Here is a 12,176-nt window from a genome sequence, read left to right as displayed (position 1 = left end):
CCAAACACTGTCTCGTCTTGTTCCCGCCATGAACACCGGACCGTTCTGCTGCTTACAGTACGCTACGTCAATCAGGCAGCCTGCTTCACACAAGGAACAAACGGCACGTAGTCAGAGGGACTGTCATTCGTCAGCGCCATTTATCGTGGAATAATGCATTTCCCGACAGATGTTCATAGGTCCTGTTTTCCTTCATTTCCATTCAGGCACCGGTCCTTGCAGTTTGTCGGTTTTATTAAGGTTCACTATGTATATACAACGTCCTAAATATAAATTAAATAGTATAAACAAAAATATGTACAAATTCGTGGCCACTGAAAATGCCTCGCAAAAAAAATAAAAATAAAAATAAAAATAAAAATAAATAAATAACGGGAAAACGCATATAGCAACAAAATTTTTTCATTCAGTTTTAATTAAACGATATATACACTACTGGCCATTAAAATTGCTACACCACGAAGATGACGTGCTACATGCGTGAAATTTAACCGACAGGAAGAAGATGCTGTGATATGCAAATGATTAGCTTTTCAGAGCATTCACACAAGGCTGGCGCCGGTGACGACACCTACAACGTGCTGACATGAGCCAAGTTTCCAACCAATTTCTCACACACAAACAGCAGTTGACAGGCGTTGCCTGGTGAAACGTTGTTGTGATGCCTCGTATAAGGAGGACAAATGCGTACCATCACGTTTCCGACTTTCATAAAGGTCGGATTGTAGCCTATCGCGATTGCGGTTTATCGTATCACGACATTGCTGCTCGCGTTGGTCGAGATCCAATGACTGTTAGCAGAATATGGAATCGGTTAGTTCAGGAGGGTAATACGGAACGCCGTGCTGGATGTTAACGGCCTCGTATCACTAGCATCTTATCCGCACGTTTGCAGCAGCAGGGACTATCAGCTCGGAGACCATCGCTGCGGTTACCCTTGACGCTGCATCACACACAGGAGTGCCTGTGATGGTGTACTCAATGACGAACCTGGGTGCACGAATGGCAAAACGTCATTTTTTCGGATGAATCCAGGTTCTGTTTACAGCATCATGATGGTCGCATCCGTGTTTGGCGACATCGTGGTGAACGCACATTGGAAGCGTGTATTTGTCATCGCCATACTGGCGTATCAGCCGGCGTGGGGGGTGCCATTGGTTACATGTCTCGGTCACCTCTTGTTCGCATCGACGGCACTTTGTACAGTGTACGTTACATTTCAGATGTGTTACGACCCGTGGCTCTATTCTTCATTCGATCCCTGCGAAACCCTACATTTTAGCAGGATAATGCTCGACCGCATGTTGCGGGTCCTGTACGGGCTTTTCTGGATACAGAAAATGTTCGACTGCTGCCCTGGCCAGCACATTCTCCAGATCTCTCACCAATTGAAAACGTCTGGTCAATGGTGGCCGAGCAACTGGCTCCTCACAATACTCCAGTCGCTACTCTTGATGAACTGTGGTATCGTGTTGAAGCTGCATAGGCGGTTGTACCTCTACATGCCATCCAAGCTCTGTCTGACTCAATGCCCAGGCGTATCAAGGCCGTTATTACGGCCAGAGGTGGTTGTTCTGGGTACTGATTTCTCAGGATCTATGCACCCAAATTGAGTGAAAATGTAGTCACATGTCAGTTCTAGTATAATACCCATTTATCATCTGCATTTCTTCTTGGTGTAGCAATTTTAATGGCCAGTAGTGTATATAGAAATCATCAACTTACCGTAATACTACAGGCAACTGAGGACGACAAGACTACAAAAGTTGAATATGGAAATCATATTTACAATAATTTGATGGGTATATTTGTAAATGAATTGTAGATGCCAAACAGATCATCACGTGAGTCTTATGCTCACAGCTTACATAATCAAACTGTCACACACATACTCCATGGCAGTTCGCACTTTAGTACGGGAGAGAGAAAAATTTATTTTTTTACTGTGATTACTGTTGGAGTATTTGGTCATCGCCGAAAAAGGAACCAAGCTGAAGAACTCGTCGCCTCCGACCAGAGCTACAAATCTTGCATTGGGCTGTATTTAAGCGTACTCATGCCTCTCACGGCGAATCTGGAGGTAATTACGGTGTGAGGCTGCCTTTTTCTATTTCTCCCGGGCGCGAAGGATGCGCGCCCAGCGACGTAATTCGCCCGCACGCGGTCAAGGACCTACCTGTTACTCAATGCCTGAGGTCGCCCCACGACGAGTGAGCGCTCGTCGGCCGTAGCCCGGGACGGAAGGAAGACTTGGGTTGGGAACTGCCGTAGCCGAGCCGCATCCGCTGTCCACAGTCTCGCGCCAGCCATGACACTATTCTGCTTGCACCACGAAGTTATTACGGTCTCACAAGATCTTATCGTCATGCATAACAAATACGCTTCACAAGGGCAATGTGGTTTTCCCCAGTGGAGAAGATGAAAAACATCTGACTAGTGTGAGAACCGTGATTTCGCTAGTTCATCTCGTGAAGCGACATACCTATAAATCGCATCACACACACACACACACACATATATATATATATATATATATATATATATATATATATATATATATATATATATATATATGGTGATTAAGCTCCTCCTACCAATGACATTTATGCAACCTGTAATAGTTTTTGAAGCCATGTGCGAGCTTTCATATTCTCTCACTCGCTATGCACAAACTATCAGTTCTACAGCAAAAATGAACAAGAGCTTTTGTAGGACTTTTAACTACAGTTAAATTTTCCTTCCATACCTTTTGTTCACTTTTTCCATACAACTAATAATTTGCACAAAGTGAGTGAGAGAATATGAAAACCTTGCGAGTGGTTTTTGAAGGTACAGGCCATAAGTGGCTGCATAAAAGCCATACAGGGGAAGCTGAATCACCCCGTGCGTTGATGTGATTTATTTATATTTTCCTGGAGACGCAGTGAGTCTCAAATTTGTCTTCGATAATCATGGAAGGTGGAGTAATGAATTACAATTTGTGCAAGGACTAGGACTTGAAACCAAATGTCCTGCTTACTAGGCATATGTGTTATCCACTACACCACCTTAGCATTGTGGCCAACATACCTGCAAGCAATACCCCACTCCAATGATCTCCCCCAACAAACTCAGTTCCCACTTCAGCCCGTCTTGATTTTCCCCTTCTTAAATAATTGGCATTGCTGAGGCTCTCCGATATTGGCCCACTACTTACAAAGATGACATGATATTCCAATATACACAGAAGCGCCGAAGAAACTGGTACAGGCATGTGCGTTCAAATAAAGAGATACGTAAAGAGGCACAATACGGCGCTGCGGTCGGCAACGCCTATACAAGACAGGTGTCTGGCGCAGTTGTTAGATCGGTTACTGCTGCCACAACGGCAGGTTATCAAGATTTAAGTGAGTCGGAACTTGGTGTTATAGTCGGCGCACGAGCGATGGGACACAGCACCTCCGTGGTAGCCATAAACCGGTAAGTTTACAGTACGAACATTTCACGAGTGTACCGTGAGTATCAGGAATGCGGTAAAACATCAAATCTTCGACATCGCGGCGGCCGGAAAAAGATCCTCCAAGGGGGGGACGAACGATGACTGAAGAAAATCGTTCAACGTGACAGAAGTGCAAGCCTTCCGAAAATTGCTGCAGATTTCAATGCTGGGCCATCAACAAGTGTCAGCGTGCGAACCATTCAACGGAACATCATCGGTATGGGCTTTCGGAGCCGAAGGCCCACTCGTATACCTTTGATGACTGCACGACACAAAGCTTTACGCCTCGCCTGGGCCCTTCGACATCGACATTGGACTGTTGATGACTGGAAACATGTTGCCTGGTCGGACGAGTGTCGTTTCAAATGGTCTCGAGTAGGTGACGTGTACGGGCTTGGAGACAGACTCATGAATCCATGGACCCTGCATGTCAGCAGAGGACTGTTCAAGTAGTGGAGGCTCTGTAATGGTGTGGAGCGTGTGTAGTTGGAGTGACATGGGACCCCTGACACGTCTAAATACGACTCTGACAGGTGACACTTATGTTAGCATCTGACTGATCACCTGCTTCCTTTCGTGTCCATTATGAATTCCGAGAAAGCAAGGTCATCTCTATTAATACATGGACAATGGAATGATTGACTGACTGTGAATTCATCCCAAACCGCTGAAGTTGGAAATTTGAAATTTGGACAAGGTATATATCTTATACAATAGGCGTCGTTTAAGAAGGGATTTTTTGAAATTCCAGGGCTAAGGGAGGGGGGGGGGGGGAGGTGAAATAGGGGATGAAGGGTTTTTTTTTTAAGAATGTCGCTATTAAGCAATTTTGAAGCTAGACGTACGAAAATTGGTATTTGGTTTCTCAGTCAGAAAATAAAGATACATGTGCCAGCATTTTTGGAAATTAAACAACTTATGGGATAAAATCCTGGGTGAAAGTTGTTTTTAAATTAATAATTAGTAAAGCACTAGTAAAGGATTTTTAACGCTTCATCTGTGACAACTGGTATTTCACTTCTCGGTTACATATAAAGAAATATTTGTTAGGGGTGTAAGTTGCTGTGAAATGTCTCCACAAGAACGCAAAAGGCGTGATTAACAACTACTTTGGACTCAAGCTACCAGAATCGCCTTTTGGTCAGAAGTGCATTCGGAAAAGACCATGCTTATATGACCACGAGTAGCGTGAAAAGCTTAGAAGGTGTTGCAATTTGTGAAGAACGGAAAACTTCGATTAAATATGTACAAAAAATACATCTCTGCAATCCGTACAGTATAAGCGAGCGAAGCAGCTAACGCTAAGCTACTATTGACATATTGCGCGAAATGTGTTCATAGTGAGGTACATGCACCTGAAGATCGATATAAAAGATCTTTCGCGGAATAGATTTCAGTTGTTGAAAGCATACTTAAGAACACGCCACGCGAGAGTGAATATTCTGGAAATTGGTGAGTTTCCAAGGCCAGTTTGAATAAAATCGTTTTGGGAATTAGGACACGTCATTATAAAACGCAAAAGCAACTAAAATGCCGACGTTTCGGCCGAATTTGTAGCAGTTCTCTACCAAGTGACTAACTATTCCGTCTAAACTAGTGTTTTAACTCTACACTCAAGAGGGCAGTAAGCTGGAGCACCATCATGTAGTAGTCACATTACCCTCCTGCCACCAATGGTACATTTGGCACAACTTGCAAATACGAAAAGGTTTTGATCACACAATTCTTTATTAAGCGTTGCGTGTTTCAAAATTTCATCATCAAAAAGAAGCTGTGGGATTTAGTGCTCAAAGAAATTGTTGTTGTTCTTATTGTGGTTCAAATGGCTCTGAGCACTATGGGACTTAACATCTGAGGTCATCAGTCCCATAGAACTTAAAACTACTTAAACCTAACTGATCTAAGGACATCACACACATCCATGCCCAAGGCAGGATTCGAACCTGCGACCGTAACAGTCGCACGCTTCCAGATTGAAGCGCCTGGAACCGCTAGGCCACAGCGGCTGGCTTTGGTATTGTGGTCTTCAGTCCGAAGACTGTTGATGTAGTTCTCCATGCTACTCCTTTCGTCTCCGAATAACTACCGCAACCCTTTTGAATCGACTTACTTTATTCATCTCTTGGTCTCCTCCTACGATTCTTATCCCTCACATTTCCCTTCAATACAGAATTGGTGTTCCCTTGATTTCTCAGAATTTTAACTATCAGCCGACGCCTTCTTTTAGCCAGGTTGTGCCACAAATTTCGTTTCTCCCCAGTTCTGCTCACTACTTCCTCATTAGTTACGTTACCTACCCATCTAATCTTCAACATTCTTCTGTGGGACAACATTTCAAAAGTTCCTGTTCTCATCTTCTTTAACTATTCATTGTCCGAATTTCATTTTCATACAATCCTAAACTCCATGAAGCTACCATCGTTAACAATTTCCTAACACTTAAGTCTAATTCGATATTAACGAATTTCTCTTATTCGGAAACACCTTTCTTGCCATTGCCAGTCAATAATTTTCTACCCTCTACTTCCACCAAAGTCGGTTATTTTGCTGCCCAGATAGAAAAACTCATCTACTACTTTAAGTGTCTCGTTTGCTAATCTAATTCCCTCAGCATGACCTCATTTAATTCGACTACATTCCAATACTCTTGTTTTGTTTTAGTTGGTGTTCATCTTATATCCTCGGTCAAGACTATGTCCATTCCATTTAACTGTTCTTCCAACTCCTTTGCTGTCTGTCATAGAATTACAATGTCATCGGCAAACCTGAAAATTTATATTTATGCCCACTAGACTTTAATTCCTACTCCAAATTTTTATTTGGTTTAGTTTACTGCTTGCTCAATGTACATACTCAACATCATCGGGGATAGGCCACAACCTTGTCTCACTCTTTTCTCAACTACTGCATCCCTTTCATGCCCTTAGACTCTCATAGCTGCCGTTTGGTTTCTGTACAAGTTGTAAATAGCTTTTCGCTCCCTGTATTTTACTCCTGCTACCTTCCCGAATTTCAAAGAGATTATTCTAGTCAACATTATTAAAAGCTTCTTCTAAGTCTAGAAATACTATAAACGTAGCTTTGTCTTCCTTTAATGTATCTTCTAAGACCAGTTGTAAGTTCAGTATTGTCACGTGTGTTCCTAAACTTTTATGGGATCCAGACTGATCTTTCCCGAGTTTCTACCAGTTCTTTCACTCTTCTGTAAATAATTTGTGTTAGTAAATTGCAACCAAAGTTAGATATAGTGGAAATTAGTGAAGTTCGGTGGCAGGAGGAACAAGACTTTTGGTCAGGTGAATACAGGGTTATATTGTCAGATGGAAGAAGGTGTAATTAGATGAATGATGAACACTAACTTCACTTAACGAAGGTTTATTCAGCATTTGCACATACAAGTGCGCAGAGGAAACTGCTTCCGACCAGAACACACACATTATATGTATAGCTACAGAACATTCCAGTACAATGATTCTTGACATATGTGGATACTTCTAGAAAATATTCGACCCGAATATAGAAACTAAAATTGTACGGTCTAGGTGAGTTTTGAACTCAATACCCTCCATGCAACAGTTTAGTACCATAACCGCTACACCACGGTGCCGTTCAGCTTCCTCTGCGACAGTACATACGAAATAAATTAGGGAGTAGGTTTAATAATGAATAAAAATAGGAGCACGGGTAAGTTACTACGAAAAGCATAGTGAAAGCATTATTGTAGCAAGATAGACACGAATCCCACGCCTACCACAGTAGTACAAGTTTATGTGCCAACTAGCTCCGCAGATGACGAAGAGATTGAAGAAATGTGTGATGAGATAAAAGAAATCATTCAGATGGTGAGTGGAGATGAAAATTCTATAGTAGGAAAAGCAAGAGAAGTAGTAGGTGAATATGGAAAAGGGTAAGGAATGAAAGACGAAGCCGTCAGGTAGACCGTTAACTGATGTACTACAATGTGAACATAGGACCGATCATAAAAAAGAAACAAGTGTAAATGTCGTGCTACTAGGGCCCCCCGTCGAGTAGACCGCTCGCCTGGTGCAAGTTTTTCGATTTGACGCCACTTCGGCGCCTTGCGTGTCGATGGGGATGATATGATGATGATTAGGACAACACAACACCCAATCCCTGAATGGAGAAAATCTCCGACTCAGCCTGGAATCGAAGCCGGGCCCTTAGGATTGACATTCTGCCGCACTGACCACTCAGCTACCGGGGGCGGACATCCCACACCTAAACGCAGAGTTAAGAGCGGATAGGTGTAAAGAATACACTGATGGTCTTCTGTAAGGACGAGGACTGATGACTTGATATAAAAAGAAAGTGGAGTCAATAAGAAAGACATAGGGAGTCGAGTAGTGAAGTCAGAATTTAGTTGAGCTCTGAAAGACCTGAGCTCAAGTAAGGCAGAAGAAACTTCTAAAATCATTATGGGAAATGGCAACCAAACGACAATTCAAATCGGCGTGTAGAATCAATGAGACTGGCGACTTATCGTCAGACTTTCGCAAAAATATCATCCACACAATTCCGAATACAGTATTCGCACCTACCTGCTATCTGCTATCGCACAATCAGCTTAACATCTCGTGCGTCTAAGCTACTGACAAAAAAAGTACAAAAAAGGAAACTGAGGATCTGCCGGATGACTATCTACTTTGGTTTTAGGAAAGGTGAAACCTCCAGAAAGGCAGTTCTGACTTTCTACTTTTTAATGGAAGCAAGGCGGAAGAAAAATCAAGATACACTCTTATAATTTGTTGAACTAGATGTAGCCTTTCACAATGTGAAATTGTACAATTCGTTCGAAACTCTGAGAAAAATGGAAGAGTAAGATAAAAGGGAAGACGGTTCATACGCAGAACTGATAAAAACCAAGAGGGGACAGGACGAATGGAAGACTGGAAGACCAAGAATGACTTACTCGAATTAAAAAGAGAGTAAAACAGGGATGCAGTCTTTCACCCGGTACTGTTCGATCTGCACATCGAAGGAGTAAAGACGGAAATAAAAGAAAGGTTCAAGAATGGGATTAAAATATGGTGTGAGAGGACATCAATGATAAGATTATCTAAAGCTGTTTCTGCCCTCAGTGAAGGTGAAGAAAAAAATTACAGAAGCTCATGAGCAAAGAATGAGGATTGAGAGTAAATCGGGAAAAGACAAAAGTAATACGAAGTAGCAGAAATGAGAACAGTGAGAAACTTGAGATCAAAGCTAGTGGACATGAAGTAGATGAAGTTAAGGAAATCTGCTACTGTGGAAGCAAAATAATCCATAATGGACGACGCAAGCGGGGCATCAAAAGTAGATTAGCACTGACAAAGAGAGCATTACTGACCAAGAGAAGTCTACTGGTGCCAAAACATGCTTTATTTTGAGGAAGAAATTTCTGAGAACGTTCTTTTGAAGCACGGCGTTGTGTGGTAGTGAAACGCGGACTGTGGGAAAAAACCGGAGCAGAAGAGAATTGATGCGTTTGAGATTGGTGCTATAGAAGAAAGTTGAAAATCGGACTGATAATATCGGGAGTAAGGAGGTTCTCCCCCTAAATCGACGAAGAAGGGAACGTATGGTAATCACTGGCAAGAAGAATGAACAGGATGGTACAATGTATGAACTCATCACGGCGTATTTTCCATGGTACTACATGGAACTTTAGACGGTGGAAACTATAGGGGAAGACTGAGACTGGAATATAAATGGTTCAAATGGCTCTGAGCACTATGGGACTTACCATCTGAGGTCATCATACCTTTAGACTTAGATCTACTTAAACCTAAATAATCTAAGGACATCACACACACCCATGCCCGAGGCAGGATTCGAACCTGCGACAGACTGAAATGTATCCAGCAAATAATTTCATAGGGTAGCAAGGACTTCTCTGAAACAGAGAGGTTAGCGTTGGAGAGGAATTCGTGGATGGCCGCATTAGACCAGTCAGACGACTGATGACTCAAGGAAAAAAGACTCTTCTTCATCTGAGAATGTTTTGGAAGTCGTTACTTTGGCTTGTACTGTAGGTACTTTGAGATACTCGTGAGTACTTATCGGCTGACACAAAGAAGAGTAGTTTTTTCTGCGAATTTAGGCAAACACTGAAATCCCCCTTCATCGTCATTAAGTGATTTCGATTTAATACAAAGAACAATGATTGTTCTCGGAACTTCAGTTTAGTTCCTTTTACCTCAAAGCAGTTCGTCCCAAATTTCTCGCATAATTATATTTTATCCTTGGAGTGAAATTCTGGATGATCTACAAAATGTTTATCTGTAATTGACATCTTAACTGGACTTTTACCTGGATCTAACGTTTACTATCCACAATACTGTTTAGAAATGAGAATATATGAAAGTCACAATGAGGATGTACTGAACAGAACTGGAGAGGAAAGAAATTTGTGGAGCAGCTTGACTAAAAGAAGTGATCGATTGATAGGACACAGAGACATTAAGGAACACGCAGCTTAGTAGCGGAGGGAAGAGTAAAAACTGTAGAGGGATACCGTGAGACGAATACATTAACCAGGCTCAAATGAATATTGTTTGCACTGGATATTCAGAGATGAAGAGGCTTGCACGGAATAAAATAGCACAGAGAGCCACGTCAAACCAGGCTTCAGACTGAAGACCACAAACAGTAATAACACAGCACGCCAAATTTGTTGAATAGGGTGGATTTTCTAACAGTTCGTAGAACCAAAACATAACAGTCAAAAGGTGCAGCGTCCTGACGATTATTTACCTTTTGCAACCTCAGCCTGTTTGCAATCACTTCCTTCAACCAGGTGATCCACAATGCTGCTCAGTTTTCGCTCACAGAGGGAAGCGGCTCTGTGGCAAGAGAATGGACTGTATTCGAGAGATTGTTGCTTTAGAGCCCGCTCTGCTATCCTAATTTTTATTTTCCATTGTTTACGTAAATCGCTTAAGGCAAATGCCAGTAGGGTTCATTTGAAAGAGACTGTCGATTTTGTTCACCATCCATTCCCAGTCCCTCGTTGTAGACGGAACGTTAGAACGTAGTATTCCTTCCATTTTAATGACATCGTTGGAGGGACTTTAAAAGCCATATGTTATTTTACTTTCTCCAAAGTAACTAACAAGACGAATCCGTCTTGTACCCCAGTAAACAGTGGGCGTAACTTTACCGGCAGATGGTGTCAACTTCCACTAATATGGACATGGTCATAGACTGCTAATCACGCCTCCAATTGCTGTTCCTTTCTGACGTGAAGGTTTCGACCCATGTCTCAGTCATGATAATAAATCGGGTTAGTAATAAATCGGCTTAGGTGATCAGTTATATCACGTTTAATATGATTAAAATCACTTTTCCCCAGGAACTGTTGTGTGGTCACGCATTTCGCTAATGTTGAAGTCGTCTGTTTCATCATATAGCCATTCGTTTTAACTTTGCAGTCTGACATCCTTCACGATCCGCAATCGTTTAACCTAAGGAAAGAAGACCCAATGAAGAGCGGCGCGTTCCATCACGCGGTCGTTTAATCAGCGCGAGAGCGTTACGAAGTAAGTCAGCAAACTCCATTTCCATGTGTTACGAGAGAGGTATTGCGCGTCACTGGAGGTTTACCATTGAAATTTCGAGAGAATACTTTCCAGGAAGAGTCAGACAACCTATTACTTCCTACTACATACCCCACGCGTAGTGATCATGACGGGAAAATTCGAGAAACTGAAGCCAATACAGAGGTCTACCATCAATCATTCTCCCCACGTGAGTGGAACAGGACAGGGAGAATTAGTGGTAACAGGAGTACGCACTGACACACACCATTAAGTGGCTTGTGAAATATGATGTGGATGTAAGAGAGTAAAATCGTATCACCACGTGTGTTACCGAATTTTAACTGTTTGCGTACGTTAATTGCTAAGGTGAAGGCTGGGTACCAAAACTGCATATGCCTGTAAGGCACATTGGAGTAGTCAGTTTTTAACTCAGCACCCAGATTCGATTCTAGTCTGCCTTACTTCCCTTTCTCTCTGCACGTTGAAAGAATGACTTTCAAATACCGTAACAACCCCTCTCTCTCTCTCTCTCTCTCTCTCTCTCTCTATCTATCTATCTATCTATCTATCTATCTTTCTCCATTTTTCTCATGCGATGAAGTTATTCTAAAAATAGCAGATATTCAAAGAAAGGACGTGTCTCGAAACTCTATGATGGTGACATACAAAATATTTGGCGAAATCGAAAACTCGGCTTAGTAATAGGAGGGAGAGAGAGAGAGAGAGAGAGAGAGAGAGAGAGAGAGAGAGAGAGAGAGAGAGAGATGTTACGGAATCTTCCCAATGAATGTAAACAGCACATTCCTTACAGCAAAGAAATGTATCCAAGTGTTTCCGTAACCTACAATTCGTTGAAATGATACGAAACGATTATCTGCTCACGGCCGTTGTCAGACTGCAGTTTATTGTGATGCTACGTAAGATCTGAAAGATGCTGTCATAGATAAGCTGTCTTGAGAAACAGGCCGGCGTCATAGCAGCCCTGGCTCGAATGGTGCCAAGGAATTTCAGGTTCGCCGCTGCTACACGTGCCGACTTAACGCCGCTTCTAAACTGTTACGTAAGCTTAATTACGCTCCTATTAAAATAAACATGATCCCACGAAAGGAGAATCGGGAAACGGTACAAGGTTTCCACAAATCTTCCGCCATCTAAGTTAC

This window comes from Schistocerca serialis, chromosome 2, assembly GCF_023864345.2.
Source record: "Schistocerca serialis cubense isolate TAMUIC-IGC-003099 chromosome 2, iqSchSeri2.2, whole genome shotgun sequence".
Lineage (NCBI taxonomy): Eukaryota > Metazoa > Arthropoda > Insecta > Orthoptera > Acrididae > Schistocerca > Schistocerca serialis.
The sequence above is the reverse complement of the archived record's forward strand: the minus strand, read 5'-3'. Positions refer to the sequence as shown.